Consider the following 23,334-nt stretch of genomic DNA (forward strand, 5'->3'; position numbering starts at 1 on the left):
CAGGGAAGCCCCTGGGGGCGGTTGAGAGCCTGCTGGTGGATTTCAGGGCCCAGGGGCTAGGCATTAGCGGCCCTGCCAAAGACACCCCATGGGTCGTGCTCCAAGTCCTGACGTGAATTCCTTCCTTCCTCTGGGGTCTTGCCCCCGGCTGTGGGGGGGGGTGCCAGAGGTGCTAAGGGGCGCGTCTGCCCCAGACGGAGGTTTCTGGCAGTGTCGCTGGAGCAGAATCTCTGATTCTGTCGTAGGGCATCTGCACCAGATGACACTCAGAGGCACCCTGCCTTCCAGGTGACCGTCTTGGATGTCCCCGGGCCCAAGCGGGGACTGGCTTCCTTGGCATGTGGGCTGTGTAGGCAAGCAGGGATGCCTGACTGTCGGGAATTCTAGCTGGGCCTAATGAGAGCAACTGAAAGAGAGTCTTGGCATTTAGCAAAGCAGTGAGGCCCGGGTGGTACAAGGCCTCTTGGTGCCTTTGAGGTAGCAAAGCTGCTTTCTGCCCAGGGAGGCATGAGCTGTGTGCCCAGACAGGGCCGGGTGCCCAGGGCAGCATCGGTTCAGGGACTGAGTGCGTCTGGGTAGTGTTAAAGAGAAGGGACGGCGTGTAGGGTTGCCGCCTTACCTTTACGGCCTCAGGTTCCGTGCCTTGTATCGGAAGAGTGCCTGTATCCACGTGCTCCTTCTTCACAAGATTGGATCAGACCCAGGCCTGTCACAGTCTCTTGGGGCCCTTGCAGGCCCGGGCGTCTCTTTGGCCTTTTCCTGCTACAGGGAGACAGGGAGACAGGTGCACTCAGCAAGCTACACAGGTGGGAAGCACAGGGGCCTCACTCGGAGTGTTGTGGGCCCTGACGGCTGGTGGGCTAGCAACAGGGCCACGCCATTGACAAGGAACGACCTAGATAGATGCACACGGAGAAAGCGGTTCTCCAAGTCAGCGGAGGCCAGCGCTCCTTGTTTTCTGGTTCCCTGAGGGAAGGCACAGACAATGGATCCGGCCAACGTGACTGGTACTGTGAAGCTGTCCAAGGTGATGGGAGAAGGCAGAACACAGGCGCCTGTCACTCAGCTGGCCACAGCGAGCAAATCCTGGGTCCTGCCCTTGCCCAAACCCCCGACAAATACTCCTGAGCGCACATCTCGGTTCCTGCACCGAACCAGGCCAGGTCCTGCACTTCTTCAAGCCCCCGACCGACACTCCTGGGCCAGCATCGGACTCTCAGGCTTGTTCCTGGCCTTAGTCAAGCCCCCGGAACACATTCCTGAGCCCACAACGCTGTTCTGTACCCCTGAACTACGGTGTGTCCTCCCCTTGTTCAAGCCCCCAGGAAACACTACTGAGCCCGCATCTCACTCGCTGCATTGAACCTGGCTGGCTCCTTGTCTTGTTCAAGCCCCCGACAGATACTCCGGAACCCACATCTCGGTCCCTGCACTGATCCCGGCTGGGTGCTGCCCTTGTTCCCGACCCCGACAAATACTCCTGAGCCCACATCTCGGGCCCTGCACTGAATCGGGTGGGCCCTGCCCATCTTCCAGCCCCGACAAACTCTCCTGAGCCCACATCCCGGTCCCTGCACTGAAGCAGGCTGGGTGCTTCCCATGTTCAAGCCCCGACAAGCACTCCTGAGCCCACATCTCGGGCCCTGCACCGACCCAGTCTGGGTCCTGCCCTTGTTCAAGCCGCTGAACAAATACCCCTGAGCCGGCTTCTCTGTCCCTGCCGTGAACCAGGCCAGGAGCTGCACGTGTTGAAGCCACTGACCAACACTTCTGGGCCTGCATCTGATTCTCAGGCTGGTTCCTGGCCTGAGGTAAGCCCCCAGCAAACAGTATTGAGGCCACAGCTGGCTCCCTGCTCCTGAACTCAACTAAGGTGTGACCTCCCCTTGTTCAACCACCCTCCCCCCCCCACCCCCCAGGAAACACCACTGTGCCCGCATCTCACTCGCTGCATTGAACCAGGCTGGGTCCTGTGCTTGTTCAAACCCCCGACAAATCCTCCTGAGCCCACCCCTCGGTCCCTGCACTGAACCAGGCTGGATCCTCCCTTTGTTCAAGCCCCTGACAAACACACCTGACACCACCTCTCGGTCCCGTCATCGAGCCAGGCTGGGTCCTGCCCATGATCAAGCAGCCGATAAACACTCCTTGGAGCACATCTCGGTCCCTGCACTGATCCAGGCTGGATCCTGCCCTTGTTCATCCCGACAGACACTCCCGAGGCCACAGCACAGTCCCTGCCATGACCCAGGCTGGGTCCTGCCTTTGTTCAAGCCCCCGACAAACACTCTTGAGCCCACATCTCGGTCCATGCAACTGAATCGGGTCGGCCCTGCCCATGCCCAAGCTCTTTGTAGAACGCATATATCGTGTGTCAGGACTATAGGATGGCTGGTTTAGCTTGATCCTCTTGCTGCTCCAGGCCCCACAGGCTTGGGCCACAGGGCAGGCTAGGATGTGTTCTCACATGGAGAACAGAACCACTTTGAAAGGGCCTCCATAGGGTCGATGGCAGCCGTGCATGTCTCCGACACCGGTGAGTCGTGGGACTTAACGGGGAGCTGTCCTTAGCGTCTCCCTGGCCGGCATTCGCACAAGGTTCAGGGGGGGTCCCTCATGCCAGCAGAGCGGGCCTCGTTTCTCCCTCTGCGCACAGTGTGGCCACGGCACCTCAGGCTTGTGCAGCTTTCACGTCGGCCCAGCGAGGGAGGGAGGGTCGCCCGTCCCCTTCTGCGCTTCAGCAGTGACCGCCCACTGTTGGCTTTCAAGGTCGAGAAAGCACTCTCCGAACGTGTGGACTAAAACCCTCTGAACTCCCACCGGTGAAACTCACTCAGGACGAGAAGGGCTTGCCTTCACGCCAAGGATAAGCGTCTCTTCTGAGCGCTGGTGTCCACAGAGTTGCAGACGGCAACAGCACTACTTAGAGAGACGGAGACACACAGACACCAGCGCCTGCTACACACGCGGAAGGATTGCCCAACACAGTGCTATGCCAGAAGCAAAGATACAGAGACACAGAGCGAGCGCTGTACACTAAGGCGCTGGTGTTCCCGAACAGTGGAGATCCACTGTAGCACTGTAGGTGGGGTTCTTCCCTACTCCCCTAGCATCCGGACAGCAGCAGGCTCTCTGTCCCTTGAAGAAAAGTATCCAGCCCCTTGGCACCCCTGCGTATCCCTTGGATACTCAGGGAGAGCTCTCAGTTATTGCCAGTCCCAGGGGACACAGGAGTGTGCGGTTCGGATGGCGGAGCAGGAACCCGTGCTTGGAATTTCCAGAGCCAGGTCAATGACAGCGCCTGGGGCTAGCCCGGCCACATGCAAAACCCTGTCCCTCCCTGGAGCAGAATCTGGCCACGTGGGGGCGCTGGAGCAGCACAGGAACCCCGGAAGATGCCCTCCGGTCTGGGGGCGTGTCCATAAGAGTGCCGCCCACTACCCTGTCGGCCATTGGTCTAGATTTGGGCCAGCAGTCTGTGCATGGCTCACAGCCTAGGCCCCCGCCTGTTCGCCGGATCTCCTAGGGCCCGTTCACCCCGTCCTGCGTTTCTGGCACCCCTTTCTTCGGCCTCACGCCAACACCCCCACACACCAGCCCCCGCCTTCTGACAATCCCCCTCACTCCCCGCCCCCAAAAGAGCTAGTCGGTCCCACAGGTTTACTGCAGCCTGGGCCGCCATTACGCCCCACTTGCTGTGCTCTTATGTCGCGTCCCTTCGCCTCTGCCCCAGCTCGGGGTCACCGCCAAGGCCAAGAGGAACGTGAGAGGCGGTCAGAGGAAGGCGGGAGCGTCCCGGGACCCCGCACCTTCCAAGCTGTGAGCCCAGGTACTCAGGGGGCAGGGCCCCGCCCCCACCCCCCCTCCCCCACCCCGCAGCCTGCCGTCGTGATGCAGTGCGCAGCTGGGACCTTGTCACCAGCAGTTGTCACGCCAGGCCAAGAGGCCACCCTCTTCAGGGTGGAGGCGGTGGAGGAGGGCGAGGCCCTGGTGGACGGAGACGTGGCGGGGATCGGGCGGGAGTTCCAGCTGCTTGCGGAAGACATCGTGGAGGAGGTGGAGGTTGTGGCGGATGAGGAGCAGGAACAGCGGCCCTCCCAGGAGCTAGAGGAGAAGACGGTGGAGGAGCAGGGCCAGGAAAGGCCCGGAGGCCCTTGTGAGCGCCAGGAGCTGGATGCCCTGCAGGCACTGGCCGCCCTGCAGGTAGAACTGAGCTCTGAGCGTGAGCAAAACCGCAGGGCTTACGTTCAGTTCATGCGCAAGAACCATCAGAGGAGGAAGCGTCACTTGGCTCGGAGGAGCGCCATCATCCAGGGCATCCCTGGCTTCTGGGCCAAAGCTGTATCCTTTGCGCTGCTCCTTGGGGTCCGCTGCTCAGGAGGACGAGGAAGGGGAGAAGGGGCAGGAGCAGGCGGAGGGGGTGGAGGCGAGGGCACAGGAAGGGCGCCGGAGGCCACTGAAGGAAATGCGGTCCTGGGCAATTGGCAGGCTCCAAAGGCACAGCCGAGTAGGGCCTGGGCAGGGCCACAGGTGGACGTGTCGCAGCCATGCCTTTGAGTGTCTCCTTCAGGCCTGCATCTGAGGAGGCGCAGCCCCCGAGGCCTCTAAGTCAACATTGACCAGAGACGGTACACAAGAGCAGCGTTCGCAGACAGTTATTGGTGTAAATGTGGGTGATCCCGGCACATTGCTGGGGCATGTGAGTCATTCACACACACACGCACACACGCACACGCACACGCACACGCACACACACACACACGTACACATAAACACACACACACATACCCAAGAAGCCCTTTACTTTCAGACACGGTTTGTCACAAGGACTGCAAGTCTGACCGTATAAGCAGTGACATGCCGCTACCCAGCATACACAGGTCTGGAGGAGCAGAGTAGCGGTCAGAAACAGCCCCTGCTTGGGGAATGCAGATGCACACCATCCCAAGGGGCCCAGAGCCATGAGCGTGTCTGATGGTATGGCAGGTCCTGAGGATATCAGCAGTGGCCGGGCAAGAGGCAGTGCCCGCCAAGCTCCTTGCAGATGCGTGTTCCAGTATCCTTGTTCCACCCCAGACTAGGGCTGATGCTCCTGGCTCTTCTTGGCCGGCATGTGGCCTGAATGGCTCCTTGACCTAAAGCAGATTATGAGCCACCCTCAAGTCTCCGTCCTGATCAGCGACCAAGATCAAGACTTTCTCGGCTACATGATGGACTTGAAGGTCAGTGAGGGAGACTGAGGAAGGGTGGGTATGGGACCTGGCGGGGAGTGGGAGGAACGTGTTAGCCATGTTCCTGTGCTGTGAGACTTTGGAGAGGCATCGGGGAAGCTGATCATGCCTGCCTTGGAGGCAAGCTGAGGCCCCTAGAAGCTTGCACCTTTTCCCTCCTCGCTATCCTGGCAGGTGCAGGTGCGGAGCCATCCGCCGTCCCGCTGCAAGCTGATCTTTTCCTTTCGGGACAACCCCTACTTCTTGAACTCGGTGATCATTAAGGAGTATTACCTTGACATCACTGGTAAAAGGTGGCTCCCGGGGTGATGAGTGTGGGTGTGCAAGCGTGTGGATGATGCACCTGCGGTGTCCACCCCAGTCTCCCCTGTCTGTCTGCAGGGTACAGGGCACGTCGATCCACTCCAGTCCACTGGTTCTGGGACTTTGAACGGGGAGCCCCCAGCCGCAGGCTGGACACCAGGAGCCTTAACTTTCTCAACTGGCTGTCAGGCCACAACGGCCCAGAATCGAACAGGATTGCTGAGGTGGGGTTGCTTTGGGCTTGCACACAGTTGGTGGTTGATGTTGGAGTTCTTGGCTGCTCATGGGAGGGTTGGGAGCCTGGTCAGCCCCTGGCTGACCTTGCTCGTGTTGCCTGCAGATCATCAGCGAAGACGTGTGGGACGATCCCCTGAAGTACTACCTCAGGGAGGAAGGTTCGTCCATGAGAGACAACTGACAGAAACACATGTGGTGATGGGGTCTGGAGGTAGGCCCCGTAGGGACAGCCGAATAGTAGCTGGGACACAGTACTTTCTTTCGCAAGTGGGGATGCTCAGGCTCATGCAAACTGGCTGCAGAGCCAGAGCCTGAGTCAAGCATGTAGCAGGTGACTTGCTGAGACTGGGGGCTGGGGGGGACTCGGTGTGTCCGAGAGCGCAGTAAGTCCCCCTCCAGTCAGCTGTGGTGGCAGCGCGAGAGTCCTAGGTGATACGACTAGAGGCAGGGTGAATTAAGTGCCTGTGTCAGAATCATCTGTCCTTGGGTCCTGCCATTCCCCCGGCGTCCTTCCTCTCACTGAGTTTGAGAATGCCTGGGCCCTTCACTTCCGCCCCTTAACCTAGGATGGCCTGTCATTGAAAGGGCGTCCTGTCCAGGGCCCCAGTGCACCTGTGCGCTGACTTTGGGATCTTGTGTGAATTTCCACATCCAATACTCTGATCTCACCAGCACCACACCTGCTGAGCTTGAAGTTGCTTCAGGGAAAATCCGGACGTCTCTGGGAGGAGGTGGACAGGGAGCCCCAAGGGCAGGACATGGTGCCTAGTGACACCATCTCCGTCATTGCTGGACACGGGTCTTCGGCTCCTGAAACCCCTGTGTTCCCTGTTTGCGTCCGTGTCCACGTGCCAAGCATGTGTGTGTGTACACGCGTGTGCTTGTGTCACCTGTCTTTATGCGGGGGTGTGTGTGTGTGTCCGGCCCAGGGCGGACGCAGAGATGAAGGCGACGGGAGAGGAGATGACGAGCGACCAGAAGAGGAGGCACGAGGCGTCCCCAGGCTGACGGAGGTTGGTCACCGACTCTCCGCATGACCGTATCCGGGATGGGAATGAGGAAAAGATGGCCAGTGATACCTGCGGACCGTGGCTCGAGAAATCCGCAATTAGACCAAATCCAAAACACGCTCGCCACTTCTAACTTGTGGTTGTGTGTGCTTGGACCAGGGAGAGGGAAGTGCATGGTCTGAGGATTCCGCGAGGGCAAATCAGGTGGGGCGGGGCTTTGAAACCGCTGCCTGAGGAGCCCTCAGTCCATGGGGACGTGGGCCGGCCTCTGGAAATGGTGGGCGAGGGTATGGCTGGACCCGGGGTGGAGAGGAGGCCAAGTTCCTGTAGAGAAGAGCAGAGACCCGAAGGAGAAAGAGGCACAGATTGCCTGCTGCACTGGGGACTTGTTCCACACACGGAAGAAGGAGACCCGGGAGGGCCCTGGGCCAGTGCTGCCCAGGATCAGCCCATCGGCCCGCACGCTGTCTCCACGAGGGTGGCACACACTGGCATGATGCGAAACACAACGCAAGATGTGCTAAGCTAGGCTGTCCATGCAAAACCACAGGCACGCGAGGAGAGACAGGGTGTGAGCGTGGCAGACGTCCAGGCATTTCCAGCCTCCTCGGCAGGGCAGAAAGGCGAGGGAGGCGCAGGTGTGGGTGTACGTGTGCGTCCCTCTGCCGGAGTGTGCCTGTGAGGGAGGGAAGAGGGAGGAAGCAAGGACGGTGGGCTACTTGCATGTGCCAAGGGACCTCGGGAGAATGGCAGACAGGGAAGCCCCTGGGGGCGGTTGAGAGCCTGCTGGTGGATTTCAGGGCCCAGGGGCTAGGCATTAGCGGCCCTGCCAAAGACCCCCCATGGGTCGTGCTCCAAGTCCTGACGTGAATTCCTTCCTTCCTCTGGGGTCTTGCCCCCGGCTGTGGGGGGGGTGCCAGAGGTGCTAAGGGGCGCGTCTGCCCCAGACGGAGGTTTCTGGCAGTGTCGCTGGAGCAGAATCTCTGATTCTGTCGTAGGGCATCTGCACCAGATGACACTCAGAGGCACCCTGCCTTCCAGGTGACCGTCTTGGATGTCCCCGGGCCCAAGCGGGGACTGGCTTCCTTGGCATGTGGGCTGTGTAGGCAAGCAGGGATGCCTGACTGTCGGGAATTCTAGCTGGGCCTAATGAGAGCAACTGAAAGAGAGTCTTGGCATTTAGCAAAGCAGTGAGGCCCGGGTGGTACAAGGCCTCTTGGTGCCTTTGAGGTAGCAAAGCTGCTTTCTGCCCAGGGAGGCATGAGCTGTGTGCCCAGACAGGGCCGGGTGCCCAGGGCAGCATCGGTTCAGGGACTGAGTGCGTCTGGGTAGTGTTAAAGAGAAGGGACGGCGTGTAGGGTTGCCGCCTTACCTTTACGGCCTCAGGTTCCGTGCCTTGTATCGGAAGAGTGCCTGTATCCACGTGCTCCTTCTTCACAAGATTGGATCAGACCCAGGCCTGTCACAGTCTCTTGGGGCCCTTGCAGGCCCGGGCGTCTCTTTGGCCTTTTCCTGCTACAGGGAGACAGGGAGACAGGTGCACTCAGCAAGCTACACAGGTGGGAAGCACAGGGGCCTCACTCGGAGTGTTGTGGGCCCTGACGGCTGGTGGGCTAGCAACAGGGCCACGCCATTGACAAGGAACGACCTAGATAGATGCACACGGAGAAAGCGGTTCTCCAAGTCAGCGGAGGCCAGCGCTCCTTGTTTTCTGGTTCCCTGAGGGAAGGCACAGACAATGGATCCGGCCAACGTGACTGGTACTGTGAAGCTGTCCAAGGTGATGGGAGAAGGCAGAACACAGGCGCCTGTCACTCAGCTGGCCACAGCGAGCAAATCCTGGGTCCTGCCCTTGCCCAAACCCCCGACAAATACTCCTGAGCGCACATCTCGGTTCCTGCACCGAACCAGGCCAGGTCCTGCACTTCTTCAAGCCCCCGACCGACACTCCTGGGCCAGCATCGGACTCTCAGGCTTGTTCCTGGCCTTAGTCAAGCCCCCGGAACACATTCCTGAGCCCACAACGCTGTTCTGTACCCCTGAACTACGGTGTGTCCTCCCCTTGTTCAAGCCCCCAGGAAACACTACTGAGCCCGCATCTCACTCGCTGCATTGAACCTGGCTGGCTCCTTGTCTTGTTCAAGCCCCCGACAGATACTCCGGAACCCACATCTCGGTCCCTGCACTGATCCCGGCTGGGTGCTGCCCTTGTTCCCGACCCCGACAAATACTCCTGAGCCCACATCTCGGGCCCTGCACTGAATCGGGTGGGCCCTGCCCATCTTCCAGCCCCGACAAACTCTCCTGAGCCCACACCCCGGTCCCTGCACTGAAGCAGGCTGGGTGCTTCCCATGTTCAAGCCCCGACAAGCACTCCTGAGCCCACATCTCGGGCCCTGCACCGACCCAGTCTGGGTCCTGCCCTTGTTCAAGCCGCTGAACAAATACCCCTGAGCCGGCTTCTCTGTCCCTGCCGTGAACCAGGCCAGGAGCTGCACGTGTTGAAGCCACTGACCAACACTTCTGGGCCTGCATCTGATTCTCAGGCTGGTTCCTGGCCTGAGGTAAGCCCCCAGCAAACAGTATTGAGGCCACAGCTGGCTCCCTGCTCCTGAACTCAACTAAGGTGTGACCTCCCCTTGTTCAACCACCCTCCCCCCCCCCACCCCCCAGGAAACACCACTGTGCCCGCATCTCACTCGCTGCATTGAACCAGGCTGGGTCCTGTGCTTGTTCAAACCCCCGACAAATCCTCCTGAGCCCACCCCTCGGTCCCTGCACTGAACCAGGCTGGATCCTCCCTTTGTTCAAGCCCCTGACAAACACATCTGACACCACCTCTCGGTCCCGTCATCGAGCCAGGCTGGGTCCTGCCCATGGTCAAGCAGCCGATAAACACTCCTTGGAGCACATCTCGGTCCCTGCACTGATCCAGGCTGGATCCTGCCCTTGTTCATCCCGACAGACACTCCCGAGGCCACAGCACAGTCCCTGCCATGACCCAGGCTGGGTCCTGCCTTTGTTCAAGCCCCCGACAAACACTCTTGAGCCCACATCTCGGTCCATGCAACTGAATCGGGTCGGCCCTGCCCATGCCCAAGCTCTTTGTAGAACGCATATATCGTGTGTCAGGACTATAGGATGGCTGGTTTAGCTTGATCCTCTTGCTGCTCCAGGCCCCACAGGCTTGGGCCACAGGGCAGGCTAGGATGTGTTCTCACATGGAGAACAGAACCACTTTGAAAGGGCCTCCATAGGGTCGATGGCAGCCGTGCATGTCTCCGACACCGGTGAGTCGTGGGACTTAACGGGGAGCTGTCCTTAGCGTCTCCCTGGCCGGCATTCGCACAAGGTTCAGGGGGGGTCCCTCATGCCAGCAGAGCGGGCCTCGTTTCTCCCTCTGCGCACAGTGTGGCCACGGCACCTCAGGCTTGTGCAGCTTTCACGTCGGCCCAGCGAGGGAGGGAGGGTCGCCCGTCCCCTTCTGCGCTTCAGCAGTGACCGCCCACTGTTGGCTTTCAAGGTCGAGAAAGCACTCTCCGAACGTGTGGACTAAAACCCTCTGAACTCCCACCGGTGAAACTCACTCAGGACGAGAAGGGCTTGCCTTCACGCCAAGGATAAGCGTCTCTTCTGAGCGCTGGTGTCCACAGAGTTGCAGACGGCAACAGCACTACTTAGAGAGACGGAGACACACAGACACCAGCGCCTGCTACACACGCGGAAGGATTGCCCAACACAGTGCTATGCCAGAAGCAAAGATACAGAGACACAGAGCGAGCGCTGTACACTAAGGCGCTGGTGTTCCCGAACAGTGGAGATCCACTGTAGCACTGTAGGTGGGGTTCTTCCCTACTCCCCTAGCATCCGGACAGCAGCAGGCTCTCTGTCCCTTGAAGAAAAGTATCCAGCCCCTTGGCACCCCTGCGTATCCCTTGGATACTCAGGGAGAGCTCTCAGTTATTGCCAGTCCCAGGGGACACAGGAGTGTGCGGTTCGGATGGCGGAGCAGGAACCCGTGCTTGGAATTTCCAGAGCCAGGTCAATGACAGCGCCTGGGGCTAGCCCGGCCACATGCAAAACCCTGTCCCTCCCTGGAGCAGAATCTGGCCACGTGGGGGCGCTGGAGCAGCACAGGAACCCCGGAAGATGCCCTCCGGTCTGGGGGCGTGTCCATAAGAGTGCCGCCCACTACCCTGTCGGCCATTGGTCTAGATTTGGGCCAGCAGTCTGTGCATGGCTCACAGCCTAGGCCCCCGCCTGTTCGCCGGATCTCCTAGGGCCCGTTCACCCCGTCCTGCGTTTCTGGCACCCCTTTCTTCGGCCTCACGCCAACACCCCCACACACCAGCCCCCGCCTTCTGACAATCCCCCTCACTCCCCGCCCCCAAAAGAGCTAGTCGGTCCCACAGGTTTACTGCAGCCTGGGCCGCCATTACGCCCCACTTGCTGTGCTCTTATGTCGCGTCCCTTCGCCTCTGCCCCAGCTCGGGGTCACCGCCAAGGCCAAGAGGAACGTGAGAGGCGGTCAGAGGAAGGCGGGAGCGTCCCGGGACCCCGCACCTTCCAAGCTGTGAGCCCAGGTACTCAGGGGGCAGGGCCCCGCCCCCACCCCCCCTCCCCCACCCCGCAGCCTGCCGTCGTGATGCAGTGCGCAGCTGGGACCTTGTCACCAGCAGTTGTCACGCCAGGCCAAGAGGCCACCCTCTTCAGGGTGGAGGCGGTGGAGGAGGGCGAGGCCCTGGTGGACGGAGACGTGGCGGGGATCGGGCGGGAGTTCCAGCTGCTTGCGGAAGACATCGTGGAGGAGGTGGAGGTTGTGGCGGATGAGGAGCAGGAACAGCGGCCCTCCCAGGAGCTAGAGGAGAAGACGGTGGAGGAGCAGGGCCAGGAAAGGCCCGGAGGCCCTTGTGAGCGCCAGGAGCTGGATGCCCTGCAGGCACTGGCCGCCCTGCAGGTAGAACTGAGCTCTGAGCGTGAGCAAAACCGCAGGGCTTACGTTCAGTTCATGCGCAAGAACCATCAGAGGAGGAAGCGTCACTTGGCTCGGAGGAGCGCCATCATCCAGGGCATCCCTGGCTTCTGGGCCAAAGCTGTATCCTTTGCGCTGCTCCTTGGGGTCCGCTGCTCAGGAGGACGAGGAAGGGGAGAAGGGGCAGGAGCAGGCGGAGGGGGTGGAGGCGAGGGCACAGGAAGGGCGCCGGAGGCCACTGAAGGAAATGCGGTCCTGGGCAATTGGCAGGCTCCAAAGGCACAGCCGAGTAGGGCCTGGGCAGGGCCACAGGTGGACGTGTCGCAGCCATGCCTTTGAGTGTCTCCTTCAGGCCTGCATCTGAGGAGGCGCAGCCCCCGAGGCCTCTAAGTCAACATTGACCAGAGACGGTACACAAGAGCAGCGTTCGCAGACAGTTATTGGTGTAAATGTGGGTGATCCCGGCACATTGCTGGGGCATGTGAGTCATTCACACACACACGCACACACGCACACGCACACGCACACGCACACACACACACGTACAGATAAACACACACACACATACCCAAGAAGCCCTTTACTTTCAGACACGGTTTGTCACAAGGACTGCAAGTCTGACCGTATAAGCAGTGACATGCCGCTACCCAGCATACACAGGTCTGGAGGAGCAGAGTAGCGGTCAGAAACAGCCCCTGCTTGGGGAATGCAGATGCACACCATCCCAAGGGGCCCAGAGCCATGAGCGTGTCTGATGGTATGGCAGGTCCTGAGGATATCAGCAGTGGCCGGGCAAGAGGCAGTGCCCGCCAAGCTCCTTGCAGATGCATGTTCCAGTATCCTTGTTCCACCCCAGACTAGGGCTGATGCTCCTGGCTCTTCTTGGCCGGCATGTGGCCTGAATGGCTTCTTGACCTAAAGCAGATTATGAGCCACCCTCAAGTCTCCGTCCTGATCAGCGACCAAGATCAAGACTTTCTCGGCTACATGATGGACTTGAAGGTCAGTGAGGGAGACTGAGGAAGGGTGGGTATGGGACCTGGCGGGGAGTGGGAGGAACGTGTTAGCCATGTTCCTGTGCTGTGAGACTTTGGAGAGGCATCGGGGAAGCTGATCATGCCTGCCTTGGAGGCAAGCTGAGGCCCCTAGAAGCTTGCACCTTTTCCCTCCTCGCTATCCTGGCAGGTGCAGGTGCGGAGCCATCCGCCGTCCCGCTGCAAGCTGATCTTTTCCTTTCGGGACAACCCCTACTTCTTGAACTCGGTGATCATTAAGGAGTATTACCTTGACATCACTGGTAAAAGGTGGCTCCCGGGGTGATGAGTGTGGGTGTGCAAGCGTGTGGATGATGCACCTGCGGTGTCCACCCCAGTCTCCCCTGTCTGTCTGCAGGGTACAGGGCACGTCGATCCACTCCAGTCCACTGGTTCTGGGACTTTGGACGGGGAGCCCCCAGCCGCAGGCTGGACACCAGGAGCCTTAACTTTCTCAACTGGCTGTCAGGCCACAACGGCCCAGAATCGAACAGGATTGCTGAGGTGGGGTTGCTTTGGGCTTGCACACAGTTGGTGGTTGATGTTGGAGTTCTTGGCTGCTCATGGGAGGGTTGGGAGCCTGGTCAGCCCCTGGCTGACCTTGCTCGTGTTGCCTGCAGATCATCAGCGAAGACGTGTGGGACGATCCCCTGAAGTACTACCTCAGGGAGGAAGGTTCGTCCATGAGAGACAACTGACAGAAACACATGTGGTGATGGGGTCTGGAGGTAGGCCCCGTAGGGACAGCCGAATAGTAGCTGGGACACAGTACTTTCTTTCGCAAGTGGGGATGCTCAGGCTCATGCAAACTGGCTGCAGAGCCAGAGCCTGAGTCAAGCATGTAGCAGGTGACTTGCTGAGACTGGGGGCTGGGGGGGACTCGGTGTGTCCGAGAGCGCAGTAAGTCCCCCTCCAGTCAGCTGTGGTGGCAGCGCGAGAGTCCTAGGTGATACGACTAGAGGCAGGGTGAATTAAGTGCCTGTGTCAGAATCATCTGTCCTTGGGTCCTGCCATTCCCCCGGCGTCCTTCCTCTCACTGAGTTTGAGAATGCCTGGGCCCTTCACTTCCGCCCCTTAACCTAGGATGGCCTGTCATTGAAAGGGCGTCCTGTCCAGGGCCCCAGTGCACCTGTGCGCTGACTTTGGGATCTTGTGTGAATTTCCACATCCAATACTCTGATCTCACCAGCACCACACCTGCTGAGCTTGAAGTTGCTTCAGGGAAAATCCGGACGTCTCTGGGAGGAGGTGGACAGGGAGCCCCAAGGGCAGGACATGGTGCCTAGTGACACCATCTCCGTCATTGCTGGACACGGGTCTTCGGCTCCTGAAACCCCTGTGTTCCCTGTTTGCGTCCGTGTCCACGTGCCAAGCATGTGTGTGTGTACACGCGTGTGCTTGTGTCACCTGTCTTTATGCGGGGGTGTGTGTGTGTGTCCGGCCCAGGGCGGACGCAGAGATGAAGGCGACGGGAGAGGAGGTGACGAGCGACCAGAAGAGGAGGCACGAGGCGTCCCCAGGCTGACGGAGGTTGGTCACCGACTCTCCGCATGACCGTATCCGGGATGGGAATGAGGAAAAGATGGCCAGTGATACCTGCGGACCGTGGCTCGAGAAATCCGCAATTAGACCAAATCCAAAACACGCTCGCCACTTCTAACTTGTGGTTGTGTGTGCTTGGACCAGGGAGAGGGAAGTGCATGGTCTGAGGATTCCGCGAGGGCAAATCAGGTGGGGCGGGGCTTTGAAACCGCTGCCTGAGGAGCCCTCAGTCCATGGGGACGTGGGCCGGCCTCTGGAAATGGTGGGCGAGGGTATGGCTGGACCCGGGGTGGAGAGGAGGCCAAGTTCCTGTAGAGAAGAGCAGAGACCCGAAGGAGAAAGAGGCACAGATTGCCTGCTGCACTGGGGACTTGTTCCACACACGGAAGAAGGAGACCCGGGAGGGCCCTGGGCCAGTGCTGCCCAGGATCAGCCCATCGGCCCGCACGCTGTCTCCACGAGGGTGGCACACACTGGCATGATGCGAAACACAACGCAAGATGTGCTAAGCTAGGCTGTCCATGCAAAACCACAGGCACGCGAGGAGAGACAGGGTGTGAGCGTGGCAGACGTCCAGGCATTTCCAGCCTCCTCGGCAGGGCAGAAAGGCGAGGGAGGCGCAGGTGTGGGTGTACGTGTGCGTCCCTCTGCCGGAGTGTGCCTGTGAGGGAGGGAAGAGGGAGGAAGCAAGGACGGTGGGCTACTTGCATGTGCCAAGGGACCTCGGGAGAATGGCAGACAGGGAAGCCCCTGGGGGCGGTTGAGAGCCTGCTGGTGGATTTCAGGGCCCAGGGGCTAGGCATTAGCGGCCCTGCCAAAGACACCCCATGGGTCGTGCTCCAAGTCCTGACGTGAATTCCTTCCTTCCTCTGGGGTCTTGCCCCCGGCTGTGGGGGGGGGTGCCAGAGGTGCTAAGGGGCGCGTCTGCCCCAGACGGAGGTTTCTGGCAGTGTCGCTGGAGCAGAATCTCTGATTCTGTCGTAGGGCATCTGCACCAGATGACACTCAGAGGCACCCTGCCTTCCAGGTGACCGTCTTGGATGTCCCCGGGCCCAAGCGGGGACTGGCTTCCTTGGCATGTGGGCTGTGTAGGCAAGCAGGGATGCCTGACTGTCGGGAATTCTAGCTGGGCCTAATGAGAGCAACTGAAAGAGAGTCTTGGCATTTAGCAAAGCAGTGAGGCCCGGGTGGTACAAGGCCTCTTGGTGCCTTTGAGGTAGCAAAGCTGCTTTCTGCCCAGGGAGGCATGAGCTGTGTGCCCAGACAGGGCCGGGTGCCCAGGGCAGCATCGGTTCAGGGACTGAGTGCGTCTGGGTAGTGTTAAAGAGAAGGGACGGCGTGTAGGGTTGCCGCCTTACCTTTACGGCCTCAGGTTCCGTGCCTTGTATCGGAAGAGTGCCTGTATCCACGTGCTCCTTCTTCACAAGATTGGATCAGACCCAGGCCTGTCACAGTCTCTTGGGGCCCTTGCAGGCCCGGGCGTCTCTTTGGCCTTTTCCTGCTACAGGGAGACAGGGAGACAGGTGCACTCAGCAAGCTACACAGGTGGGAAGCACAGGGGCCTCACTCGGAGTGTTGTGGGCCCTGACGGCTGGTGGGCTAGCAACAGGGCCACGCCATTGACAAGGAACGACCTAGATAGATGCACACGGAGAAAGCGGTTCTCCAAGTCAGCGGAGGCCAGCGCTCCTTGTTTTCTGGTTCCCTGAGGGAAGGCACAGACAATGGATCCGGCCAACGTGACTGGTACTGTGAAGCTGTCCAAGGTGATGGGAGAAGGCAGAACACAGGCGCCTGTCACTCAGCTGGCCACAGCGAGCAAATCCTGGGTCCTGCCCTTGCCCAAACCCCCGACAAATACTCCTGAGCGCACATCTCGGTTCCTGCACCGAACCAGGCCAGGTCCTGCACTTCTTCAAGCCCCCGACCGACACTCCTGGGCCAGCATCGGACTCTCAGGCTTGTTCCTGGCCTTAGTCAAGCCCCCGGAACACATTCCTGAGCCCACAACGCTGTTCTGTACCCCTGAACTACGGTGTGTCCTCCCCTTGTTCAAGCCCCCAGGAAACACTACTGAGCCCGCATCTCACTCGCTGCATTGAACCTGGCTGGCTCCTTGTCTTGTTCAAGCCCCCGACAGATACTCCGGAACCCACATCTCGGTCCCTGCACTGATCCCGGCTGGGTGCTGCCCTTGTTCCCGACCCCGACAAATACTCCTGAGCCCACATCTCGGGCCCTGCACTGAATCGGGTGGGCCCTGCCCATCTTCCAGCCCCGACAAACTCTCCTGAGCCCACATCCCGGTCCCTGCACTGAAGCAGGCTGGGTGCTTCCCATGTTCAAGCCCCGACAAGCACTCCTGAGCCCACATCTCGGGCCCTGCACCGACCCAGTCTGGGTCCTGCCCTTGTTCAAGCCGCTGAACAAATACCCCTGAGCCGGCTTCTCTGTCCCTGCCGTGAACCAGGCCAGGAGCTGCACGTGTTGAAGCCACTGACCAACACTTCTGGGCCTGCATCTGATTCTCAGGCTGGTTCCTGGCCTGAGGTAAGCCCCCAGCAAACAGTATTGAGGCCACAGCTGGCTCCCTGCTCCTGAACTCAACTAAGGTGTGACCTCCCCTTGTTCAACCACCCTCCCCCCCCCACCCCCCAGGAAACACCACTGTGCCCGCATCTCACTCGCTGCATTGAACCAGGCTGGGTCCTGTGCTTGTTCAAACCCCCGACAAATCCTCCTGAGCCCACCCCTCGGTCCCTGCACTGAACCAGGCTGGATCCTCCCTTTGTTCAAGCCCCTGACAAACACACCTGACACCACCTCTCGGTCCCGTCATCGAGCCAGGCTGGGTCCTGCCCATGATCAAGCAGCCGATAAACACTCCTTGGAGCACATCTCGGTCCCTGCACTGATCCAGGCTGGATCCTGCCCTTGTTCATCCCGACAGACACTCCCGAGGCCACAGCACAGTCCCTGCCATGACCCAGGCTGGGTCCTGCCTTTGTTCAAGCCCCCGACAAACACTCTTGAGCCCACATCTCGGTCCATGCAACTGAATCGGGTCGGCCCTGCCCATGCCCAAGCTCTTTGTAGAACGCATATATCGTGTGTCAGGACTATAGGATGGCTGGTTTAGCTTGATCCTCTTGCTGCTCCAGGCCCCACAGGCTTGGGCCACAGGGCAGGCTAGGATGTGTTCTCACATGGAGAACAGAACCACTTTGAAAGGGCCTCCATAGGGTCGATGGCAGCCGTGCATGTCTCCGACACCGGTGAGTCGTGGGACTTAACGGGGAGCTGTCCTTAGCGTCTCCCTGGCCGGCATTCGCACAAGGTTCAGGGGGGGTCCCTCATGCCAGCAGAGCGGGCCTCGTTTCTCCCTCTGCGCACAGTGTGGCCACGGCACCTCAGGCTTGTGCAGCTTTCACGTCGGCCCAGCGAGGGAGGGAGGGTCGCCCGTCCCCTTCTGCGCTTCAGCAGTGACCGCCCACTGTTGGCTTTCAAGGTCGAGAAAGCACTCTCCGAACGTGTGGACTAAAACCCTCTGAACTCCCACCGGTGAAACTCACTCAGGACGAGAAGGGCTTGCCTTCACGCCAAGGATAAGCGTCTCTTCTGAGCGCTGGTGTCCACAGAGTTGCAGACGGCAACAGCACTACTTAGAGAGACGGAGACACACAGACACCAGCGCCTGCTACACACGCGGAAGGATTGCCCAACACAGTGCTATGCCAGAAGCAAAGATACAGAGACACAGAGCGAGCGCTGTACACTAAGGCGCTGGTGTTCCCGAACAGTGGAGATCCACTGTAGCACTGTAGGTGGGGTTCTTCCCTACTCCCCTAGCATCCGGACAGCAGCAGGCTCTCTGTCCCTTGAAGAAAAGTATCCAGCCCCTTGGCACCCCTGCGTATCCCTTGGATACTCAGGGAGAGCTCTCAGTTATTGCCAGTCCCAGGGGACACAGGAGTGTGCGGTTCGGATGGCGGAGCAGGAACCCGTGCTTGGAATTTCCAGAGCCAGGTCAATGACAGCGCCTGGGGCTAGCCCGGCCACATGCAAAACCCTGTCCCTCCCTGGAGCAGAATCTGGCCACGTGGGGGCGCTGGAGCAGCACAGGAACCCCGGAAGATGCCCTCCGGTCTGGGGGCGTGTCCATAAGAGTGCCGCCCACTACCCTGTCGGCCATTGGTCTAGATTTGGGCCAGCAGTCTGTGCATGGCTCACAGCCTAGGCCCCCGCCTGTTCGCCGGATCTCCTAGGGCCCGTTCACCCCGTCCTGCGTTTCTGGCACCCCTTTCTTCGGCCTCACGCCAACACCCCCACACACCAGCCCCCGCCTTCTGACAATCCCCCTCACTCCCCGCCCCCAAAAGAGCTAGTCGGTCCCACAGGTTTACTGCAGCCTGGGCCGCCATTACGCCCCACTTGCTGTGCTCTTATGTCGCGTCCCTTCGCCTCTGCCCCAGCTCGGGGTCACCGCCAAGGCCAAGAGGAACGTGAGAGGCGGTCAGAGGAAGGCGGGAGCGTCCCGGGACCCCGCACCTTCCAAGCTGTGAGCCCAGGTACTCAGGGGGCAGGGCCCCGCCCCCACCCCCCCTCCCCCACCCCGCAGCCTGCCGTCGTGATGCAGTGCGCAGCTGGGACCTTGTCACCAGCAGTTGTCACGCCAGGCCAAGAGGCCACCCTCTTCAGGGTGGAGGCGGTGGAGGAGGGCGAGGCCCTGGTGGACGGAGACGTGGCGGGGATCGGGCGGGAGTTCCAGCTGCTTGCGGAAGACATCGTGGAGGAGGTGGAGGTTGTGGCGGATGAGGAGCAGGAACAGCGGCCCTCCCAGGAGCTAGAGGAGAAGACGGTGGAGGAGCAGGGCCAGGAAAGGCCCGGAGGCCCTTGTGAGCGCCAGGAGCTGGATGCCCTGCAGGCACTGGCCGCCCTGCAGGTAGAACTGAGCTCTGAGCGTGAGCAAAACCGCAGGGCTTACGTTCAGTTCATGCGCAAGAACCATCAGAGGAGGAAGCGTCACTTGGCTCGGAGGAGCGCCATCATCCAGGGCATCCCTGGCTTCTGGGCCAAAGCTGTATCCTTTGCGCTGCTCCTTGGGGTCCGCTGCTCAGGAGGACGAGGAAGGGGAGAAGGGGCAGGAGCAGGCGGAGGGGGTGGAGGCGAGGGCACAGGAAGGGCGCCGGAGGCCACTGAAGGAAATGCGGTCCTGGGCAATTGGCAGGCTCCAAAGGCACAGCCGAGTAGGGCCTGGGCAGGGCCACAGGTGGACGTGTCGCAGCCATGCCTTTGAGTGTCTCCTTCAGGCCTGCATCTGAGGAGGCGCAGCCCCCGAGGCCTCTAAGTCAACATTGACCAGAGACGGTACACAAGAGCAGCGTTCGCAGACAGTTATTGGTGTAAATGTGGGTGATCCCGGCACATTGCTGGGGCATGTGAGTCATTCACACACACACGCACACACGCACACGCACACGCACACGCACACACACACACACGTACACATAAACACACACACACATACCCAAGAAGCCCTTTACTTTCAGACACGGTTTGTCACAAGGACTGCAAGTCTGACCGTATAAGCAGTGACATGCCGCTACCCAGCATACACAGGTCTGGAGGAGCAGAGTAGCGGTCAGAAACAGCCCCTGCTTGGGGAATGCAGATGCACACCATCCCAAGGGGCCCAGAGCCATGAGCGTGTCTGATGGTATGGCAGGTCCTGAGGATATCAGCAGTGGCCGGGCAAGAGGCAGTGCCCGCCAAGCTCCTTGCAGATGCGTGTTCCAGTATCCTTGTTCCACCCCAGACTAGGGCTGATGCTCCTGGCTCTTCTTGGCCGGCATGTGGCCTGAATGGCTCCTTGACCTAAAGCAGATTATGAGCCACCCTCAAGTCTCCGTCCTGATCAGCGACCAAGATCAAGACTTTCTCGGCTACATGATGGACTTGAAGGTCAGTGAGGGAGACTGAGGAAGGGTGGGTATGGGACCTGGCGGGGAGTGGGAGGAACGTGTTAGCCATGTTCCTGTGCTGTGAGACTTTGGAGAGGCATCGGGGAAGCTGATCATGCCTGCCTTGGAGGCAAGCTGAGGCCCCTAGAAGCTTGCACCTTTTCCCTCCTCGCTATCCTGGCAGGTGCAGGTGCGGAGCCATCCGCCGTCCCGCTGCAAGCTGATCTTTTCCTTTCGGGACAACCCCTACTTCTTGAACTCGGTGATCATTAAGGAGTATTACCTTGACATCACTGGTAAAAGGTGGCTCCCGGGGTGATGAGTGTGGGTGTGCAAGCGTGTGGATGATGCACCTGCGGTGTCCACCCCAGTCTCCCCTGTCTGTCTGCAGGGTACAGGGCACGTCGATCCACTCCAGTCCACTGGTTCTGGGACTTTGAACGGGGAGCCCCCAGCCGCAGGCTGGACACCAGGAGCCTTAACTTTCTCAACTGGCTGTCAGGCCACAACGGCCCAGAATCGAACAGGATTGCTGAGGTGGGGTTGCTTTGGGCTTGCACACAGTTGGTGGTTGATGTTGGAGTTCTTGGCTGCTCATGGGAGGGTTGGGAGCCTGGTCAGCCCCTGGCTGACCTTGCTCGTGTTGCCTGCAGATCATCAGCGAAGACGTGTGGGACGATCCCCTGAAGTACTACCTCAGGGAGGAAGGTTCGTCCATGAGAGACAACTGACAGAAACACATGTGGTGATGGGGTCTGGAGGTAGGCCCCGTAGGGACAGCCGAATAGTAGCTGGGACACAGTACTTTCTTTCGCAAGTGGGGATGCTCAGGCTCATGCAAACTGGCTGCAGAGCCAGAGCCTGAGTCAAGCATGTAGCAGGTGACTTGCTGAGACTGGGGGCTGGGGGGGACTCGGTGTGTCCGAGAGCGCAGTAAGTCCCCCTCCAGTCAGCTGTGGTGGCAGCGCGAGAGTCCTAGGTGATACGACTAGAGGCAGGGTGAATTAAGTGCCTGTGTCAGAATCATCTGTCCTTGGGTCCTGCCATTCCCCCGGCGTCCTTCCTCTCACTGAGTTTGAGAATGCCTGGGCCCTTCACTTCCGCCCCTTAACCTAGGATGGCCTGTCATTGAAAGGGCGTCCTGTCCAGGGCCCCAGTGCACCTGTGCGCTGACTTTGGGATCTTGTGTGAATTTCCACATCCAATACTCTGATCTCACCAGCACCACACCTGCTGAGCTTGAAGTTGCTTCAGGGAAAATCCGGACGTCTCTGGGAGGAGGTGGACAGGGAGCCCCAAGGGCAGGACATGGTGCCTAGTGACACCATCTCCGTCATTGCTGGACACGGGTCTTCGGCTCCTGAAACCCCTGTGTTCCCTGTTTGCGTCCGTGTCCACGTGCCAAGCATGTGTGTGTGTACACGCGTGTGCTTGTGTCACCTGTCTTTATGCGGGGGTGTGTGTGTGTGTCCGGCCCAGGGCGGACGCAGAGATGAAGGCGACGGGAGAGGAGGTGACGAGCGACCAGAAGAGGAGGCACGAGGCGTCCCCAGGCTGACGGAGGTTGGTCACCGACTCTCCGCATGACCGTATCCGGGATGGGAATGAGGAAAAGATGGCCAGTGATACCTGCGGACCGTGGCTCGAGAAATCCGCAATTAGACCAAATCCAAAACACGCTCGCCACTTCTAACTTGTGGTTGTGTGTGCTTGGACCAGGGAGAGGGAAGTGCATGGTCTGAGGATTCTGCGAGGGCAAATCAGGTGGGGCGGGGCTTTGAAACCGCTGCCTGAGGAGCCCTCAGTCCATGGGGACGTGGGCCGGCCTCTGGAAATGGTGGGCGAGGGTATGGCTGGACCCGGGGTGGAGAGGAGGCCAAGTTCCTGTAGAGAAGAGCAGAGACCCGAAGGAGAAAGAGGCACAGATTGCCTGCTGCACTGGGGACTTGTTCCACACACGGAAGAAGGAGACCCGGGAGGGCCCTGGGCCAGTGCTGCCCAGGATCAGCCCATCGGCCCGCACGCTGTCTCCACGAGGGTGGCACACACTGGCATGATGCGAAACACAACGCAAGATGTGCTAAGCTAGGCTGTCCATGCAAAACCACAGGCACGCGAGGAGAGACAGGGTGTGAGCGTGGCAGACGTCCAGGCATTTCCAGCCTCCTCGGCAGGGCAGAAAGGCGAGGGAGGCGCAGGTGTGGGTGTACGTGTGCGTCCCTCTGCCGGAGTGTGCCTGTGAGGGAGGGAAGAGGGAGGAAGCAAGGACGGTGGGCTACTTGCATGTGCCAAGGGACCTCGGGAGAATGGCAGACAGGGAAGCCCCTGGGGGCGGTTGAGAGCCTGCTGGTGGATTTCAGGGCCCAGGGGCTAGGCATTAGCGGCCCTGCCAAAGACACCCCATGGGTCGTGCTCCAAGTCCTGACGTGAATTCCTTCCTTCCTCTGGGGTCTTGCCCCCGGCTGTGGGGGGGGGTGCCAGAGGTGCTAAGGGGCGCGTCTGCCCCAGACGGAGGTTTCTGGCAGTGTCGCTGGAGCAGAATCTCTGATTCTGTCGTAGGGCATCTGCACCAGATGACACTCAGAGGCACCCTGCCTTCCAGGTGACCGTCTTGGATGTCCCCGGGCCCAAGCGGGGACTGGCTTCCTTGGCATGTGGGCTGTGTAGGCAAGCAGGGATGCCTGACTGTCGGGAATTCTAGCTGGGCCTAATGAGAGCAACTGAAAGAGAGTCTTGGCATTTAGCAAAGCAGTGAGGCCCGGGTGGTACAAGGCCTCTTGGTGCCTTTGAGGTAGCAAAGCTGCTTTCTGCCCAGGGAGGCATGAGCTGTGTGCCCAGACAGGGCCGGGTGCCCAGGGCAGCATCGGTTCAGGGACTGAGTGCGTCTGGGTAGTGTTAAAGAGAAGGGACGGCGTGTAGGGTTGCCGCCTTACCTTTACGGCCTCAGGTTCCGTGCCTTGTATCGGAAGAGTGCCTGTATCCACGTGCTCCTTCTTCACAAGATTGGATCAGACCCAGGCCTGTCACAGTCTCTTGGGGCCCTTG

This window comes from Bos taurus, chromosome Y, assembly GCF_002263795.3.
Source record: "Bos taurus isolate L1 Dominette 01449 registration number 42190680 breed Hereford chromosome Y, ARS-UCD2.0, whole genome shotgun sequence".
In the NCBI taxonomy this organism is placed as follows: Eukaryota; Metazoa; Chordata; class Mammalia; order Artiodactyla; family Bovidae; genus Bos; species Bos taurus.